This window comes from Osmia lignaria, chromosome 3, assembly GCF_051020975.1.
Source record: "Osmia lignaria lignaria isolate PbOS001 chromosome 3, iyOsmLign1, whole genome shotgun sequence".
NCBI lineage: Eukaryota > Metazoa > Arthropoda > Insecta > Hymenoptera > Megachilidae > Osmia > Osmia lignaria.
In genome coordinates this window covers 4,132,145-4,151,723 of record NC_135034.1, presented here as the reverse complement: position 1 = coordinate 4,151,723, position 19,579 = coordinate 4,132,145, and the positions used below count along the sequence as shown (strand labels likewise).

The window sequence follows — 19,579 nt, the reverse complement described above, 5'->3', positions numbered from 1 at the left end:
AAAATAATGACCACGTTGCGAAGAGACCACCTTGCTAGCCACTAAGAACCCTAGTATCAAACCGGGATGAAAAAAGCCGACCTGTGACAGACCCCCATGAAAACGAAGATAATCCATTGAGCAACATCTTCTGTCAGGCTCGAAAAGTAGCCAGCTTGTTTTACCTGTAATTGCTGCTGTGTGGTCTTCGTGAAACTGACAAATCTGTCAGGAATGTCGGTTGACCGTTGAATTTATTTTTGGAGAAATAGTTTCTTTTTTGAAAATATGAAATTGAAATTGATGGATGTAATATAATTAAAGATTCTTAAATTTTTCATGAAATACAATAAAATACGTTAATTTATTTAATTTCCTTCTTACAATTAGTAATATACCCATTCCAAATATTAGCCCATCTACTCTCTTCCAAAGTAATTCCTTTGATACATATTAGAAGCATTGATTTAGATAATTGCTTTCGCAGGGTATTCTCCTTAAACCCTAATAAAAGCTAATTAGCGTGCGTCCACTAATTTGTAGTCCGACGCGCGGCTGATCTAAATCACTGAAATACGAACGGTAGTCTAATTGATAATTGGTAAAGATGGGTGGAGTGTTCTACAGAGAAAAGGCACCCTGAATGTTTAATGTCTATTGATTAACCTGGGCTAATTTCTTCAATTTTCATTCCGAATTGAAACTTCTCAGATTTATTCTGCCACCAGTTCACTGAATTTTAAATTCTTCGTGTGACGATACATATAAATATGATTAAATAATATAGAAGCTACTGTATAAAATTACTCTATCTTTAATCGCCTTATTCGAAAAGTAGCAAGACTGAAAAAATTCTACATCGAACGACAGATAATTCATTTTATTTTATTTTATTCTATTTCATTTTAATCGAATCCTTTTTCCGCTGTAATTCAACTGAATACAAAGGATAGTTACTTCTATTCTTCGGTTCGAATTGAACTTGTAGAAGACCAAAGGCGAGCAATTGTTGCGTTAAAATCATTTCTCAGGTGGTCGGTGGACGAACGAAGAGCGCTCGAAAGATGTTGAAAAATCTTGCCGCCGTTCGTCGGTGGACTCATGAAGAAGTCGTTACAAAGAAAACCCTTTTCTCCTATTTTTACCACTCCGTGTCTATGACCCTCGACGTTATCTATCTCCCTTTTTCTTCCCACCTCCAACTTTTTTCCGAGCTTTTGTTTCGAGGTAAAGCTAGCGATAACGAGCGCACCTGCTTTAAGCTTGAGAAACGAGCCGAACCGGCTGCCCTTCCACAAATAAAATTACACCATTTACCAGGCGGCATTTTTAATATCATCATCCCCGTCTCCCACCTATCCGTCTTCATCGATTTATCTACCGTCATTTCCTTCTGCTTCGAGGATTTTAATACCCTGGGAAAGCGGCGGAAGATCGATGCGTTGAAAATTTCTTTTCCAAACGAAATTCAGGAAAAATTTAATTATAATAAAAATTCATTCGACACAATTTTCAGCCAGGAAGATTCTTCGAAAACGTAAAGAGGGTGTAATTCGACGGATAAAAAGGGTCGGCGATTTGATTAAACGACGCGAAAGGATCCGGTGCGTTTGCTTCGAACAAGAAATCCTCTGGCAAAGGAGAGACGCGGACCTTAGACAAACGGTAATCACGGCAAAGTGATTCACTCGTGCCTGCTGGCAACTTTTTAAAACGTTAAGACGAGTACAAGGTTAGGCCGGCACTATCCACGGCAACGATCTTTCCAAGTTCATTAACGCCTCGTACGTGGGTTAAAACGAGTCAACCGGACCTACGTAGGCAGACTGACGAGAAACCTTCTCGAGACCGAAAAACTAAGATACACGTCGGATACACGCCAACGCCTGTTCACCATCGCTCTTTACAAATTATCTCTTCGTAACCTGTTGCTTTATAGTCTTTCTCAATGTCTATCCTGTGCCATTGACAAGTAATAATTCGGCTTTATATAGAAATATCTCCTTCGATTGTTTCTTGATTCGACGAATTATTCCGAAAAAATAAAATTCCAGCTCTCAAAAGTTTCATCAATTTTACTTTAGTTAAATAAAATCCACGGGACGAATAATATGGTCATTCAGAGATTTCAAAGTATAGGATTAAAATCATTTCTTAAAATATTAAACAATGCGTTCTAAGTTAAAAGAGGGTCTCCTTCGTTATTCCTCTCGACGAGTTCCTTTTCTTCTCGAGTGGCCCGCCGGGCAAACTGTCGATACCGGCGAACGAAAAGGATCATAATTATCGCAGGAACTTCCGTCTTATCCGTTGTCCCAGGCTCCCTCCATTCTTCAGGAAACTCTGCAGCCCATTATTCTAGCGGAATGCAAATCCAATACAAACTGCCGTGCAGTTTCCACCCTCGTGTCCTCTTAATCCTGACCGAGGAGGTCCCTTCAGGACCTCGGAATGGATGCGCGGACGGGGAAGCCGAGCAAGTTGCTCGAGTAAGTAGCTGGTTGTCACGAGGTACCGTAGGACGTACGAGATAGCAATTTTCGGGGTCAAAAGTGGACGATAAATTCGCGGAAAGTCACGAATCGAATTCATACGACTACCGTTCATTTTCTCCTGGACTTTACTCGCAATGAAATTTTTAATTATCAAATCACTTAATTGCGGATCTTGAGATCCTGTTGGTCGTTAGGTGCTCCCTTTTCAATTTTCTTCGTTCTTATCCAAGGGCAGAAGTTTCGCAGGAACCGATGGAAAATTCCATTCGTCGATGGACGGTGAACGGAAGACGAAAGGGTAGAAACGAGGGACAAGGGTTCGGGTGCATAGATGCATTCGATGGGTAGCAGCAATCGATACGAGAGCCCCGTATGCCTCTGGACCGTTTCGAATCGATCCCCTTGAGAGTTATTCCGCGTTCGTTTCGTTTTCAACCCCTGCTCCTCCCGCTATATCTGTGCGCGCGAATAACCGGCATACGTGCCGCTAACTACCCTCCTTCTTTCCCCATGCGTAAAAGGCTGGCGGGCCGACGCTGCGACGCATTTTACACCGGTGCCATTGTAACAGCCGTAACGATAATGCGAGCGTGGCTGGAAAATTCGCCGTATTACACCCGAGTCACGTGCTTTTAAGCACTTCGATTGATATCGACGCTTTGGAAATAACTCACCTCCTTCGCTCGGTGAGTTCGATCAATTTTGCAAGCTGACAGTAGAACAGAAAATTCGGAGACAAACGAGATCTGTTTGATGAAAATATAGAAGCATCGGCTGGAAAATTATGGAAGAGTTTCCTTGGAACACTGGTCGAGTAATTTGTTTAATAAGAATTTAGTAAACTACAGTTCTCGCGATGCGGAGGGAAATACTAACGAAGGATTCAACAAAAGAGGGGACCGTTTTAATATTGCACGCGACGACAAATTGCACCCTCGTTATTTGGGCTGGCATCGCGCCTCGCCAACATCTACGCTCCAACTTTGTCTGCGAGCACGAGGAAACGTGTTTTCGTACCGACTAGTCTGCGTTAGCTTGATTAAGTAAGCATAAGTGCGCGACGAAAGTACAAGAAGAAGGAAAAGTAAGCTTGTCCGTTTATTTTCTCGTCTTTGCTCGGCTGCGTCGAGCGAATAACAAAGAACGAAGAGAATGACACCGGTTCGCTAACATATCTTTTCGTTATCTTTACTCCAGAATAAAGAAAGAACACGTCGTTTCGTTAAGGCTGTATAATTTTCCTTAATCAAATTCTCGACGAATAACACGCGCTCCTATTGATTCGATGAAAAAATGGAATGGAAATGGCAAGGAAGAGGAAAACAGAGAGCAAGAGTGCGAAACAAAAGGGAACAGGTACTAATGTGTGTACTTGGGCTGACAGAAACGCGAGATACTGAGGGTCGAGCAGAATGGTTACGTGTTCGAAACAATGTCGCAGGTTGCACACAATGTGGGCACTGACGGGGTCGCGCGAGGGATTATTCGGCGGTTCGTGGGGTGCATAGGATCCCTGAAGGGAGCGGAGGACAGATAATTAGGGATGAAGGGAAAGAGAGGGGGAGGGCAGAATCAAGCGCTTCGTGCACAGAGAGCCGAGCGTGTGTTTCCTAGAGAATTGTATGCCTTCACCCCACGCGGCTGTCATCGGACTGCCAGAGACACATCGGGGTTAATTATGGCTCCGCGGGGCTGCGTAATCTTCCTTTGCGATAAAGGTGGAACCGGCAAGAAGAAAGCCAAGGATGAGTTTGCTGGCGTTGGTTACAGCTGGAGGATGGATAAGATAGCTTTGATTCGAAGGGGAAATGGGAATTAAAAGTGGAAGTTCTTATTCTTTGAAGTAAGAGGCATTGATGTAAGTAGATAAGGGTGGGTCTAGTCATTTTTATCTCACGTCGGTTTTATATTAATAAAAATTAATATTTTGTGTGTTAAAATTTGTAGTAGATAAATAAAATTGACCGTGTTGCTTCATTTGGCAATTTTAATTATCGGTGCACGCCTATCTTGTGTATTTAATATGTTTCACGGCAATTCGATGAACGTTTAAAATGAAATTCATTAGCGAAGGATTGACACGGGTAAAAATGTGTAAAAAATCACAGTAGAGAGAGGTTCGTGTAAAAAATACCAGGCCAGCCGTGCAATTTTAATAAGCACCGCGCATAATGAACCTAATATAATTATGGGACGTTCATTACGGTATAATGAAACCATTAAAGTTCGCTTAGCAGCTTCGTCATCTTTGCAGATGTCCTTCCATCTTTAAAGATGCCTTTCTGACAGAAGACCCTGGCCCCTTTTCATTAAACAAATTCGCCATCCAAAATGAAAATTCAACGATTTTGTAAAAAAAAAAGTATATATCACATTAAATATACACTTCGTTATCGATGGCTTTATTGAATTCTTTTTTAAAAATTTGTCTAATATTATAAATGCAATTTAAATAATTTAGATAATATAATTGTAAAATTACAGAACATCAAAGTGGGTGTCTTATGACTTTCAAGCAGCAGTGTATATTTAAACAGATTGCAACTATTCGTTTAATTTTTATATAAATAAACTATTCAGGTGAAGCTTAATATCGTATTGATATTTAAATTGATAATTTTTTTATAATATGCAACAGTTTCATTTACCCGCCAGCAGAATTCTAGTACCTCACCGTATCCAACAGATGGCGTATTATCTGAACCTCTCCCTCGCAAGCAAAAAGCAACCGTACAGCTTGATATGGTTGGAAAAGGCGAGGAGTAATCGTGCCTTAAACTAATGAGTAAGGAAAATATAGAGCTTTGGTAACGCTTAGCGATGCTAATTAATAAGCGACCATATTTTTGAAGGGGCAAAGGTCGTCCCATGGCAGCGCGAACTACTTTTTCGCGTAGCCGGGTGAAGCGATCTACCTCGTAACCCAAATTTCAAATAAAAAGGCAGAAATTAAGTAATTAATGTTAACAGTCCTCAAACTCCGTTTTAACTTACATTAATAACACATTTTCTCGTAATGTCATATAAGCAAAGAACTGCAATTATTTACGCGAATTGCAATTCTTATAGAAAAATTATGTAAAAAGAAATGGAACATTAGAAGATAGCAGCAGCTTCTCATTTATCTATTTAGTTTTCTGGTTCATACATACTCTAACATTTCTCTTCTCATGAAACAAACGATCAATCACACACTGTCGCGTTTATTAATATATATTATAATTGCATAAATATCCGCAGTCTAATAATTACGAGTACGTTCAGAGGTGTGTGACGTTATCCAATCTAAAAGATTTCTAATTTCACTTAATAACCACCACGAATACTCTACTTTCGTTCTATTTATCTCATGATCGCGCTGCTGTTTCGTAATACCGTGCATAATAATTTTCGTGCTCGGGATTCCGTATTATCTCATCGTGTACATGACTCACGCTATTCGCAACACAGTGCACGCCTCGGCTAATCTAAATAAAAAACATCCTTCTGGGTGGTACAACAACTGTTCATGCAGAATGCGTTACACGCCATCGTCGATAAACAAACGTGTGATTTTTTTCATTCATCAAAACTCTAACATCTGTTCGTGCAAATCTTATCAGGAGAGTTATCAATGAATCGAAGGAAAAATTAAGTCCCCCTCCCAAAAAGAAAAAACAACTGTCAGAAAATGTTTTAATTCCTCCGTGTTCCGAGGTCGAAGACCTTGGAAGAGGGATCGAAATCGATGACTTTCGTAGAAAATTCTTCGACTAATGCATAGGGTGAACAGGCATGCATATTCCCGCTACATAATTACACAAGGGTTGGCCATACTTTTATCTCGTGTCACCCCTAGGTTTACAAGCAACGACGATGGTAGCTGGAAAGCTTTGTAACGCGACTCGCAAGCTCCATTACGAGCGTGTGCGTTTGTCAGGGAAATATCCCTGAAGAGGCCAGACACTCGGTGAACCTTTTCTCAGTCTACGGCCCTCGCTTCGCTGTTTAATACATCGTGGCCATACATTTCTTGCATTCTTTATGAATGTACCTGCTGCGTCTGGTTCACTTAGCTATTTACGTCTTACGTGAAGACAATGTAAGAGGGTAATACAGGGTATATTCGCGATCGAATCAGCCTTCTCTAGAGACAATGGCGATTCTAAAAATCTTAATTAAGAAATTTGCTGTTGGGAAAATGAAGTAGAGAATGGCAAAAGCACACTGGTGACAATAATAACACGCGTCTGCCACTCGACAAAGGTATCAAGTTTCATTCAATTTTTCAACGAACAAGCGTTCCACATTAAGCCTCGTAGCGGCTCATTGTTTTAACCATCTTCTCATAAAAGATAAGAGTCATTAGTTCGAGCGTCACGCTCTCGATCTTTGATAGAAAACAAAATTGAACAATTCGAATCTGAACTAATTACCAACGAACAGAAGAACTTTGGATCGATCCTAACAAAACGTTACGCGCAATGCCGTACGTGGAAGCGCGTTTTATCCGCCTTTCTCATTTGTATTTAGCACGAATCCACTGGTTTATCGGCCTCCATTTTGTCAAACGAAGAACGTGCAACGCAGAAATTTCTTGATAAGCAGTAGTCATGATTTACGCGACCCTATCTGTATGATCAATAATTTCATGTGTGCAATCTCGCTCTTTATGGTGGATCTAGCGAACGTTATCGTTGCACACAATGTAGACGCAGTTCGCGATCATCCGCTATCATCCCCCGAAATTCTAGGGGTGACTTCGCTCCTGTTAGGGCTCTAAGGGCCATCGAACAGCGGAGAAGCCCGTGTCGGATAGATAATGGGTTTGATCAACGAGTACCGTGCAGAGTTCGATTCTGAACGGAACACCCTTCAAGCTAATAAAAAATTGCTGATCCAGCTCGTATCATGAACGGGTTCGAAAAAGGGTGGTGGGATTTAATTACTATGATAATCGTAAATTTTATATGTGATCGTAATTTAATTTTTGGAAAAAATTAGAATATTTCATTTGCTAACAGAAATTTACTGAAATTTATCAGTACATATTGTAAAATATTTAGTTCCTTGCAATTCAGTTCTTGACTAACGATAAGCGTTCTCGTTAATTAAAAAATAAAAATAATATAGGAAAATAATTGCAAATATTTCAACCTTATACGAGCGCCAATTCTCCCTGATATTATAGAAAATGGAAAGTTGACTTGGTCCTATTGTTACTTTCGAGAAAGCACATTACAGGAAGCATCAGATAGCGTTATCAGAATAGTTCATGAACACACCGTGCCAGAACGCAAATCCGTGGAAATGATTTTACCCAGGGGGTTTTGAAAATGCAACTGCAGCAACCACGAGTGCGATCTTTCCAACAGCAACGTGCCTCTCCAGTCGGATCCACGGCCCCGTGTGCATACTCTTTCGCATACATTATGCATGTATATTCATATGGGACTTCGTACGGGGTGCAGAGTGCAAGCTTAGAAGGGTATTTCGGCATCACTGATTGGACGGGATCGGACCTTTCCCTGTTACGTATGCACAATGGAATCAAGAGAGAAGGAAAAGCTGACTGGACGTTTTTTGCGGAAGCTGGAGAAAATGAAGCTCAGTTTAGACGGATGATACGGCATAACCATGGCAAATAATAATTCTTCCAACGCCAAGATCCCATTGTCGATGGACAATGAAAGGGGAAGGAACGGTATTCAGTAATGGATCGCGTCCTTTTCTATTATGTATTTTCGATGTAATCTAATAATTTACTAAAAATATCTACTTTATGGTATAATAAAGAGATGGCTAATGTGATATCTTAAGAATGTTAAAATTTGTAATAGTGATATAATAAAGCTAGTCTATTTTTATTTTAAAAAAATAAAGACAGTAATCGTAAGATTAACAAGCGTCGAATAACCGTGACGCAAAGAGTTAAAGAGCAATTTTCATTTCACTCGGTTGGATATTTAGGTTCCGTCGAACACTCGACCGCAAATTCTTGCAGTTTTTATTACGAAAATGCTCTGCTCAAACGTATTTCCCAGTACTCCGTGAAACCGTGCACCAATTCCAAGTACTTGTTCTACATAATCAACAATTTATTTCTGCAATATCAATCACGAGTTCCGAAGAACGAACGGGTTACATTGTCCCGCGTTTCGTAAACGTTTTGTTCACGCTGGATGAAATGGAAATTCATCGTCGATACCGGATACGATTATTATCCTCCGATTGTCACGCGATAACAGCTGGTGAGAGAGTAATTTAAAAAGCCGGTGAACCGCGGAATTGCTAGCAAATTGGGAAACTTTCGTAATATCTAGAAGAAACGTTTCTCGCTGATTCCTTCGTCTTTCGATGCTCGATCAATGGGGGGGGGGGGGGGGACGAGTAATTTGAGGAACGAAATGGAATTGTGACGAAATTAAAGCCTCGCGGAAATGCTCTTTTAAATGGAACAAAACTCACTAACTCGAAGAATCATCTGTCTCTTTCAATTTTATCTATTAAAAATATATCAACCTACAGGAAATTATTTCAGCGTGAACGATTCAATTTGTGTCCAGAAATTATTATGGATACCTAAACAACTTATCAAAGTTAGAATATTATCAAATTTTTGTCGGCGATAAATGGAGTAGATATTTCTTAATTAACATTCCACTGAACTAGACGTAATCGATTGTTTTTAACTACCGATCAATTTCTTCTCGTTACGTCAAGTTCGCTGACTTGACCAGGTCCAAAATTAATTCTACTTTATCCTCCGGATTTAATTTCCAACTCTCGTAGCTTTTGCTTGGGAAACGTTTGTCTAAGCCGATCGTTCTTCAGGGATTGGCCGTTCTTTTCAGAAATTGCTTCCCTCTTGTTCGAGTTGAAAGCAATAGGGAAAGGAAAGGAGCTTGAAAAAGCTGGGGTGAAGGAGAAAGCGACGACAGTTTCTAAAGATCTATAATAGATCTTTTGCAAGTTTTCGCGTGCTAGTGCTAATCTTTCCGCTTTTGATTTTATGATTAATTCCAATAGAAATTAGCGTTAACGAACAAACGAAAATAATTCTTTAGATCTACAAATAATGAATCTCTGCAGATTTCGCCTATTATACAATTCAGATGGAAAAATGAGTTACAAAAGCAACATTGAAATTTGTCTTAATAAATGTATGAAAATAGTTTCGTTCCTCGTTTGGTTAATCAAAATTAGCGAGAAAATCATAACGTATCAGGATTGGAAGTTGATATATCGCTATACTCTATCAACGTCGACGAGGGTTAAAAGTTTTGCCAATATCGACAGCAATGGAACTTTTGCTATATGAATAGTTTGTTAGCGGATACTCTGTTATCTGAACGTGCCAATTTTTCTGAACCCTCCGAACGCCATGCTAAAATTGTCTATACCCTTTCAAAATTCGTTACAAATTATTTATAGAAAGCACGGTTTTAATAATTCAGTTTATACAACTGAGATTCTCAATTGATTCGAATAATCAATTCCTTCGAAAATACGATAGATCCTCGAAACGATGCGAACTTCTCTGAAATTTTCACTTATCCATTTCAGAATCTCCAAGTCTACGAATTATGGCAACGAATTTCAGCGTCGGAAATGAAGGTCTAGCCGGTGTGCGAAAGCGATAAGGAAATAGCGATTCGGTTCTTTATCAGGTTTTCTCTGTTCCTCGTAAACTTCGTACAACCGCAGGAAAGAAATTTCCGAGTTTTCTTTCAAAATATACGATTCTTTCTTCCGCTGGACCCATCTGCTTTCTTTCGATCAATAGAGGTATACTATTCTCCCTTCAATATCATTTTACCAGCGACAGAAGAAACAATTTGAGAGTGTGATCAGAGATCAAAATACAACAGTGAGACAATTGAGGAATGAGAAGGGTCAGTTAACGACCTTATAAAAAAAATTTAAAGCTTTTCGTGATAATTAGGACTTAATATTATCACGATGCTAATATCGTATTCCAGTATTATTACTTGCACTTGGCTAAACGCGGAAGTCTTCTAAGAAGCACAATGCCCGGTACAAGTATCCCGTTTGCCCGGCGATACCTTTCATTATCTTCGTTATCACCGAAATGCAAAATTCATGGTTCCGGTTGGAAGCAGCACGCGGTGCTGCAACGAGGCGAAGCGTAGAAGCAGCACGCTGGCGAGAAAGCTTGATTAGGAGCTAATGAAACTTCGAATATCTTGGCAAAGTCTATCCAATCCGGCCCTCTCTCCTTCACCGTAGGGAGTTACGGCATAATTATGTCGTTGATAAAGCAACCCCTTTCCTCTTCGCCGCGTCTCTTTCTCCTGGAAACTGACGATACCCCGACGTCGCGTGTACGCGAACGTTTATTAAGCTCGCTTCGTCGATTACTCGTTGTCGATCGCCGCGTGCATTTACGATATACGTAAGTAACATGTTCTAGAAATTCCAGTCTGCATGATAAATCGTGAATTACCGCGGGGGAGAATCGATGGTGCTTTCAAGTTTCTCACTGATAGATGATGGAATGGATTTCCAGTGCGTCTGAAAGGAGATGCGAAATCGTGAAATGATCGATGTCTCCTATTTTCTGTTTGCAAACTGATGCATTCTATTTGGGTTTATCAGAATTCCGATCGTAATGGCAATTCTTGTAAGTTGCAATATAGAAATCTGCATCTAGACCGGGGCTCTTGAATCGTTTCATTTCCTTTTTTCATTTGTTTCAATTTTAAATTATGGTATAGACAGAAATGTTTTATGTTTTTCGAGAAAACCACCCTTAGAGTTACTTATCATTTCGAGGCCCCCACGATGGCAACCCCTTAGCAATTGGTTCTTTAAACGCTTCCCTTTTGGAATCCGTTCCTTTGTAGTTTTAATACCTGTGTTTGAATCATTGGCTGTCTCGTGCAAGAACTTCCCCTATCCAAAATTAATGGTTCGTAAAGTTACTTCCGAGTGACTAACTCAAGTTGAAAACTTGAGCATTCTTCAGTTATAAATGACCATCCTTAGGGTTGCTTACTGCGATTGGGAGTAATTTGTTGGAACGGTTTAATTGGTCGAATTTTAACCATTTATTTTGAAGATTATTTAGGACTATAAATAGATGAGGCATACGAAAGCAGGGAGATTTAAATATTACAAATTCTACCCTTTTCAATCTGTTTCGTAAAATGAAAAGCTGAAGGTATAATGGAATATCGTGTCGATTAATTTCGTATTCATCGGAAAAATCATTCATAACGTTTCTGCGCGATTGGGAATGGTAATTGGCAGAAAGTGGGAAATTTCAGGTATCGCATTGCAAATCCTCTTATCGGGATGAATGGGATGAAGTATTCGCGAATTCATGCGATAATTGCGGTAATGTAGCAGATGGTTCGCGACAACATTAAACATTTAATCGAATTGTCGTTTGGTCGACTGTGTATTTATCACTGCTGTACACGGTGACGTTTAATCGATCGCCAATCCGATAAGCATCGAACAAGAATAAATTTCCAATTGAACAGCCTGTTTGATTATTCATGGACGTTCCATTTCTCAGAATCTTTCTAGATTTTTCACCAAAAAATTCTACATTCCGATTACTTTTTAATTATTTCATTACGTTACATTAATGATTCCTCAGTTAACTTGATTTCTTCATTAACAGTGTTAAGTGTTGGAATTTTCGAATATTAGAATTTCAGAACTTTGAAATTTGAACATTTTACAATTTTAGTAACTTAAAATTGTAGAATTTGAAAATTTGATAACCTTACCAATTTAGAATTTTAGAATTTGAACATTTTACAACCTTAACAACTTAGAATTTTTGAATTTGAACATTTTAGAACTTCAGAACTTTTAGAATCTTGGAACGACAGGAGGAAACAGCGCTGAAATAATGTATTTTCTCTATCGTCTCACATATTACTGGGGAAATGAAATTTCTCCATTCAGATTCGATGAAAAATTGCATCTTGAGACTGATCCGCGGCTCGACGACAATTAATAGGACGTATATTGTACGTTCAATTTCTCGCTCATTACTCGTCGCACTCATGCTCAATTGTTTCTTACTCGGTGCGGGTAACCGGTCGATTCACATAGTAGTTCTCGATCCCCTTCCGTCTCGTCCTTAAAACACACACTGGCTCTGATCTTTCTGTCTTTCTACTCAACACGATTGTTTCCTCCCTCTCGTCGTTCTCTCGTCTTTCTTTCTTCGTTCACCAGCATTGTTCACGGTGTGGACGGTCCATTAAGGGCCTAGACGGCAATTCGCAATTAAATGCTTCTCTGAACGGATGCGAGGAGCACCCGATCCTCCCTTCCTCCCTTCTGCTCCAAGAGAGCCACTTTTGGAACCGCCTGGTCTCGCTGCGCCATTGGTCGCGCGGAATTTAAATAGCAGCTTGAAATTCCGAGGAATCGATCGGACAGATCTGACGTAGGACAGTAATACCCTTCAAAAGGTATTTCTCGATGCGAGAATCCAAAAAAAAAAAATCCGCGTTGCTTTCTAGAAAATTACATTTTTAAATCCAAATTTACTACTACTCTGACAAAAATGAAACGCATAGTTTCTAAAACCAACGAGGTGAAAGCTCTTGATAGCTAGAGAAATTAGCCTAAATAAGTCGAATAAAAGTTCCACGAAGCAGAATGTTCCACAACTTTTTCGAGCAAGACTGGTGTACGAATAAATTTTTAAATAAAACCAGGGAAGAGTCGGGGCACAACTTTTAACCTGACCTCGTAAGCTTAAACTCTGACATCTTTTTTCCGAATATTTCTCTGGTTGGGACGATGTTCGCCAGGATGGAATTTCATTTGAGAAATTCACGGGAAAAGGGTGCATGCGTCAAAGAGATACCATCATTGTTTCCATCCGGCTGTGGAAAATGTGTACCAGGTGCGTGCACGTACGTGTACGTCAGTCTGGCTAAATTTTTGTTGAAACACGTCTATCTCTCTTCTTTTTCATCCCGTTGCCTCCTCTTTGCCACCCGATATTGCCTTGTTGCATTTTTGCACAAATTTAAAGGTCCACGAATCGCATTATTGAGCTGAATTTTTTATAAAACGAAACTGATAAAGGATTTAGTTACGTTATTGTGAAAAAATAAATAAATTACATAGTTAAAACAATTAAAGATCGCGTTGATACGAAAGAGCCAGAAAGTACAGGAAATTGCTAACAACTATTCTCACAGTTAGTTTATTTAATGTTTCCCATATGAAATTGCATGGGACTTCCGGTTCTTAACACTTTGACGACCACGCGTTTCGTGGAATTTATGACTTGCAATTTAAAGTCCCGTTTTTATACCTGACAGAGAATTATTAAAAGAATTATTAACAGCTCGAATACGCTTTGGTATATACAATATAAAATTTCATTAACTCGAAAATTAAAAACACAGATGCAACCCGTGGTGCATGAACCATGAATCTAGAATCTAGACCGTTATCATTGCTCCATCAAAATTATTCCAACGAAGAAATAGCCGATTCAGATTAACAATATTTACAAAATGATTATACGATAATTTTCATGAAACTTTTATGTCCTCGAACTGTGTCAGACTTTCTATCTTTCGCCACTTAATAGGCAACAATCCAATACATCATCTTTTTTCCCCCCTTTCCATTGTCTGAAAGCAGAGTTTCTTTCATCAATTTTGCAATTCGTTGCGCTGTCAATTTTCATCGTTGAAAGAACCGGCTGTCCATCAAGTTCATAATCATCAGCTTGAAGAGTTTCCACGTTGAAATCCGGTTGACCGCGATGATTTTCACACGCCAAAGGGATCGCGAATTTAGCTTTCCCCCTTTTTTTCTCCATACGGCTCCATTCGAACAGCATGGGACCGCTTTTAACGGTTTGAAAACTCACGCACGAACGCGGTCGTCGATGCGTGTCCCTTATCTGCGATGCTTGTCATGCATGGCGACCACGTTTCCGGTACTCACTGTCTGCAGTTGCACCTATCTATTGACCCGACCCGACGTTCGACGAGCTTGCAGTTGGTACCGTAAGCCGGATCGACACTTGGTTCGAACTCGTGCCCGATTAATACGTCCATTGTTTCGCTGCTAGATAAACGAAGAAATATATCCATGACTTTCTTGGACAACGAGTAACGGAGAAAGTTCGTAAAACATGGGTGTAGTTGCCGCGACAGGTAAACACTGTTTGCGATGGAAAGTTTGTCTAACGATAGCCATTTGCAACGAGAAGATCGATAGCAAGTGAACTGAATTTTTATCTACTTTATCTGTCACTAATTGCGGTAATTTCGAAGTAACTGAATAATTAGTAATTTCCTATAAAGTTTGCAAGGCTTTCATGTAAAGTGGATTCGAAGCGTTAACTTTCAAACGGCGGACGATGGAGAGACCACAATTTCAATGAAATGTTCATATTAAATGAACACTTTCGCATAAAATATCTTTCTACTGTGTAACAATGTCTGATTTTATCGTTGAAATAAGGTGTGATACACTTTAAACAGTCGATCGTATCCGATAGTTTGCGGAGCTCGTACAAGAGCCGAGTGTTTAGTTTCCATACGAATGAACCTAATTTTCTGTAGATGGAACAACCGCAGCTGCAGCACGGAAGTTTCGCCCGTACTACGGAAATAATTTCCACGTTGAAATCGTTGAATCTCGACAGAAGAGGCTCGTATCGATTCCCGTTCAGACTGAAAGGTGCTGAAATGATTTCTACCTAACAGCACCGTTCGTAAGTTGTTCATTTAATTACGCGAACATCGCCACCGGCTGTTTTGGCGGCGATCCTTTCGCACACTTCGTTACATGAGAATGTTAATCATCCAAATGGAGGGAAGGTGACTGTCGGGGGAACAGAATTTCAGTTTCTACGAACGAGTCGGTGACAAAGAAGATCTTTGACAGTGATTATTAAAGTACCAAATTTCTCCTCCTTATGATGGTTGTCTTGTATGTCAAGACTTTGCAGGGCAAAGGGAATATTCTGTTGGGACATCGGTCCCTTTGTAGCTGTTCTTCGTGTCTTAATGATTTTTTGTTGGGAAGTCACCCTTTTGTTGGATTTAAACAGTTGGTATTTTACTATTATTTCAATCCAAATCAATTCTTATCCAATTGTATAATTTAAAAATAACCAAACATTAAATCTTCTTAGTTCTAATAACTTAAAATTAAGGGTGTCCAAATTTTCAAATTATCTTCTTCAAGTAGAATTAAGTAAATCGATGGAACACTCAGAAAAATAACCAAACATTAAATCTTTTCAGTTCTAATAGCTTTGCGTGCTTAAAATTAAAATTAAAATTTTCAAATTATCTTCTTCAAGTAGAATTAAATAAATCGATGGAACACTCTATAAAATCCATGTTGATGGTATTAACGAGGAAAAAAAAATGAAACCTCCTCGGTTTTTGGTCAATTTAGCGAGCGAAAAGCAAGCGGACGGTGTGCGTGGAAAATTGTCGGAGCGTCGAAAACATCGTTGTCGTTGCGCAACATTGCAAGGCCATTTAACATCCATCGTGTTCGTTATTGTCGGGACCGGTTGGAAAAAGGATGCTCGATAAAGCACGCACAAATATCCGTAGGACAAACTGCAGTCCGTTGTAACGCAGCTAATTCGACCACGCGTCGAGGACCACTCGTTTATCGTTCGACACGTGGAAATCGTGCGAATTTTCCTGCACTTCTATGGTGGCGGGAGGGGGATACCGTTTCACCGTGAAACGCAGTAGTCATGTGCTGACCATGGGGGGTGCATCATCCCCCTTTCTGACTAGCTGACGGTACAGGGCTTGTTATTTCACTGCTGCAGTCAGGCGTCTCTCTTCTATTCGCACACCGCGATTAGGGCGTGATAGAAACATTGAAATACGAAAGGGTGTTCCCGATCCGTTTGTCATGGTCAGCATATTTTAGCGTCAATTTATTGCAATGGAATTTTTATACCCTACCGGAAAGGAGGTTTGTTTTAATATTAAGAAGAAGCGTTATTAACCCTTCGTCAGATTTCCAAATTTAAAATATGAATTCTTACCGTGTTACACGCAATTATCTTCTGATCCCGTTATTTCTTTCTATCAATTCCTGCCACATTTAGTACCTTTCTCTATGTACCTACTTCGTCCATTCTCTATTTCTTAAGACACCGTGAGACGCAATAAAGGAAACAGTCATACGGTGAGAGAAAATTGAAACTTGTGACAAGCCTTAGGTCACCGCGCTTACGTAGCGATCTATTGAAATTGCACCAGATACAATTCACCGACCTAGAATTTAATCGTATTCACTCTGTGATCCAGCGATTTGTTCTTATTTGACCAAGCAAACTATAATTCCTTTCACTGGAAATTTCTATTCACTCCTATCCTCTTGGTAATTTCCATTCATTCACGAAAGAATGAGAAGACAATTATTCACGGTGAAATGTTTTTGCACAAAAGATAAATAAATGTTTCTTTCTTATCCTTCTCTAAAAAAAGAATTAAAAAAATTGAGAGATTTTGAAACATTTTTATAATAGCACGATACAATCTTCTTAACACAATAACGTTCGGTTAATGTGCCTCTGTGTGGTGGAATTTTCTGTTGCAATTGTGTAAATGCGTTTAAAGGACATCGAGGCGCGTTCGTACGATAATGTGAAAGTGCTTCGGTCGTTATTCACAGGGACACCGTAGAGGAATGCACTTATCCAATCGTCAGGGGCACGCGTGCACGATTCTTTCGTTCGCATGCCTGCACGAACAGTGTGGCTTTCCCCTCTCTATCTTCTCGTTTTCGATTGGCAAGCCTAATTGCTCGGTTTCGTGGCCGATTCCCGATGACAGTAATTGCAAGATTACCACCGAAGTGGCGACGCCGCGCCCCGGTGAAAACAAGATAATCGTCGTCTCCACCTCTTCCACTCTTCAAAGATTTTAGTTTAACGAGAAATTATCGTACACTTTCCGTACCAGTAAAATAATTATTTTCGTATGAATCGTAACAAAAACAACATATTTTCAATATTTTTTAAACGGTGATCAAACCTTCTCAAATTAATAATTATGTATTATGAACTTAATTGTAAATCTAATAATCCTTTATCATTAAGTATTTCTCAGTCTTCTAATTAGGACAGAAATAGTAAATCGTTCATTCGGATTGTTTATCGAATCATAGGGAAATGTAAGATTCAAGTGGTAGAAAAACATTTGTAGCTTGTCCTACATTCTGCCGGTGAATCTTCAAATAGAAAACGCTCGATACTCTTTCAAAGAAAGAAGGGAGTCTAATTTCAGAAATAAGTGGTGCAACTCTAGATCCGAAAATAAATATAGACGCATCCGAACGGAAATGAGCGGATACACTTATTCTTAGCCTCGATTCATACCGTTCTCCAGTTAAGAAGGTTCAACTTCGAATTTGCCCTTTTCACTTCGACCACGATCCACTCGCTTTCCAAATGAAATTGCAACGTGTTTGGGAAGAGGGACGAATAAATGAAATTTCTTTCGTACGGATCGTCGCTTTCGTTGTCCAAGATGTCCAATAAAAACCTCGAGGAAACTTCGATAACTCTGATGGGAACTTAATGGAAAAATGCATCAGGACGATAGCGCTGTCCCTCAAATTTCTTTTTAAGAAGAAATATAAATAATATAGATTATTGAAATTCCAATTTTCGGACCTGTTTCCGATCTGTTTACTTTAAATCAGAAATTTCTCGCGGTAGGAAAGTTCTTAATGAGAATTGCAAGAATCACGGAAACGCGAAATGGAGTTTGTATTTCACAGCGTGTACGTACTACGATCGCGATACAACTTTAGACAATCGTGAGAAATCAGCTGACAATGATATTGAAAGCAAATCAGTGGACGATGAAAAACGTGCAAATCTCGTCGCGTAATTAAAATCGTCGGAAGACATCGAGTACTGTATCGGTGCGGCTAATTAATTGCCGTTTATTCCAGCATTGTTTTGCGTTTTATCGGACAGAGATCTTATCTCTGTTTTATTTAATACAACTTCAGCCGGTTTTCTTAGCCGTACAAGCGACAAAGAGATTAAAAACACCCGATTTGCACACAATAGCCCATTCTTGTTGAATTCGCTAGGAAGAACGGAGAAAAGCGCATCGCCGCGACGTCTTTGATAACACAAACGACATAATATTTTAATAAACCGCCGAGTACATCTTTGTTCGTTTCAACGAGATAAATGAAAACGCGGGACAGGTTGCTTCGTTAATTGCTTGCCCGGCAATTATCGAAGATCCAACCACGATAATACCGAGCCTTACAGACGATTAGGTCAATGCACCACTAAACGATCCAGACAGTCCGACCCCTAAGGTGAATCCAGATTACGATTACTCGAGCATCGACGATCGCTGAAATTACTGTTGTCGAGGGTTATATTCGATGGCAAATCACTCCTCGTTCCCTTGTATCGCTACTCTATCGATTAAACTTGATCGAGCAAACGTCGAAGCAAAAGCATTCCACAATCTTCGTATCTATCTCCGTTTTCTCGCGAACGGTGCTAACATTTTTCTAAGTAAACTATTTGATAATTTACCGTGATCTTAATTACAATGCTTTCAAATGGAATTTCGAAGAAAACGTACAAATATTTCAACTTTCCCGTTGTTTGCTTTAACCCTCGGATAACGGACCATGGAGAGAGCCCAAATTTTAATTGAAGTCTCGATTAACCCCGACTCCGATGCTCAAGGGTTAATATCTAAACGATAAATAGTTAATTAGTAACGAAATCGTGTTAGTGGAGTATGCGATCTGCTAATTATCTCCAACAACCTGCATCTCTCGACTATTACTATCGCTAGAAATCTTAATTACTCTAAAGATGTATCTATGCATTTCCCACGAGTTCTACTTTGATGAATTGAGAAGTTATATCGGTTAAGAACTTAATATCCCATCTAGAAGTGTACCTGCCATAGATACTGTTATTACAAGTTATTAGAAAAGCAAAGAAATTCATCGACTCCAAGCAACTTGTTGAGTGTATAACTTGATTTACATGTTTCGAAGCTGCAAACACGAAGGAGAAAACTGATTTCTTAGGCTGGTCTCCTTAAATCTTGTATCAGACAAAGGGCATTAATAAGCAAAGTGTC

At 39.5% G+C, this 19,579-nt stretch overlaps 1 protein-coding gene and 1 non-coding gene across 4 annotated transcripts in view; one reads left to right on the top strand and one right to left on the bottom strand.

Moving 5' to 3' along the window:
- raskol (Ras GTPase-activating protein raskol) overlaps window positions 1-19,579 on the bottom strand; it is a 214,866-nt gene that overhangs the window by 178,853 nt on the left and 16,434 nt on the right. The window lies entirely within an intron of this gene.
- On the top strand, window positions 5,243-5,392 carry LOC117605510 (U12 minor spliceosomal RNA). The gene has a single exon (XR_004581719.1). It is a non-coding gene; the product is annotated as a U12 minor spliceosomal RNA (small nuclear RNA).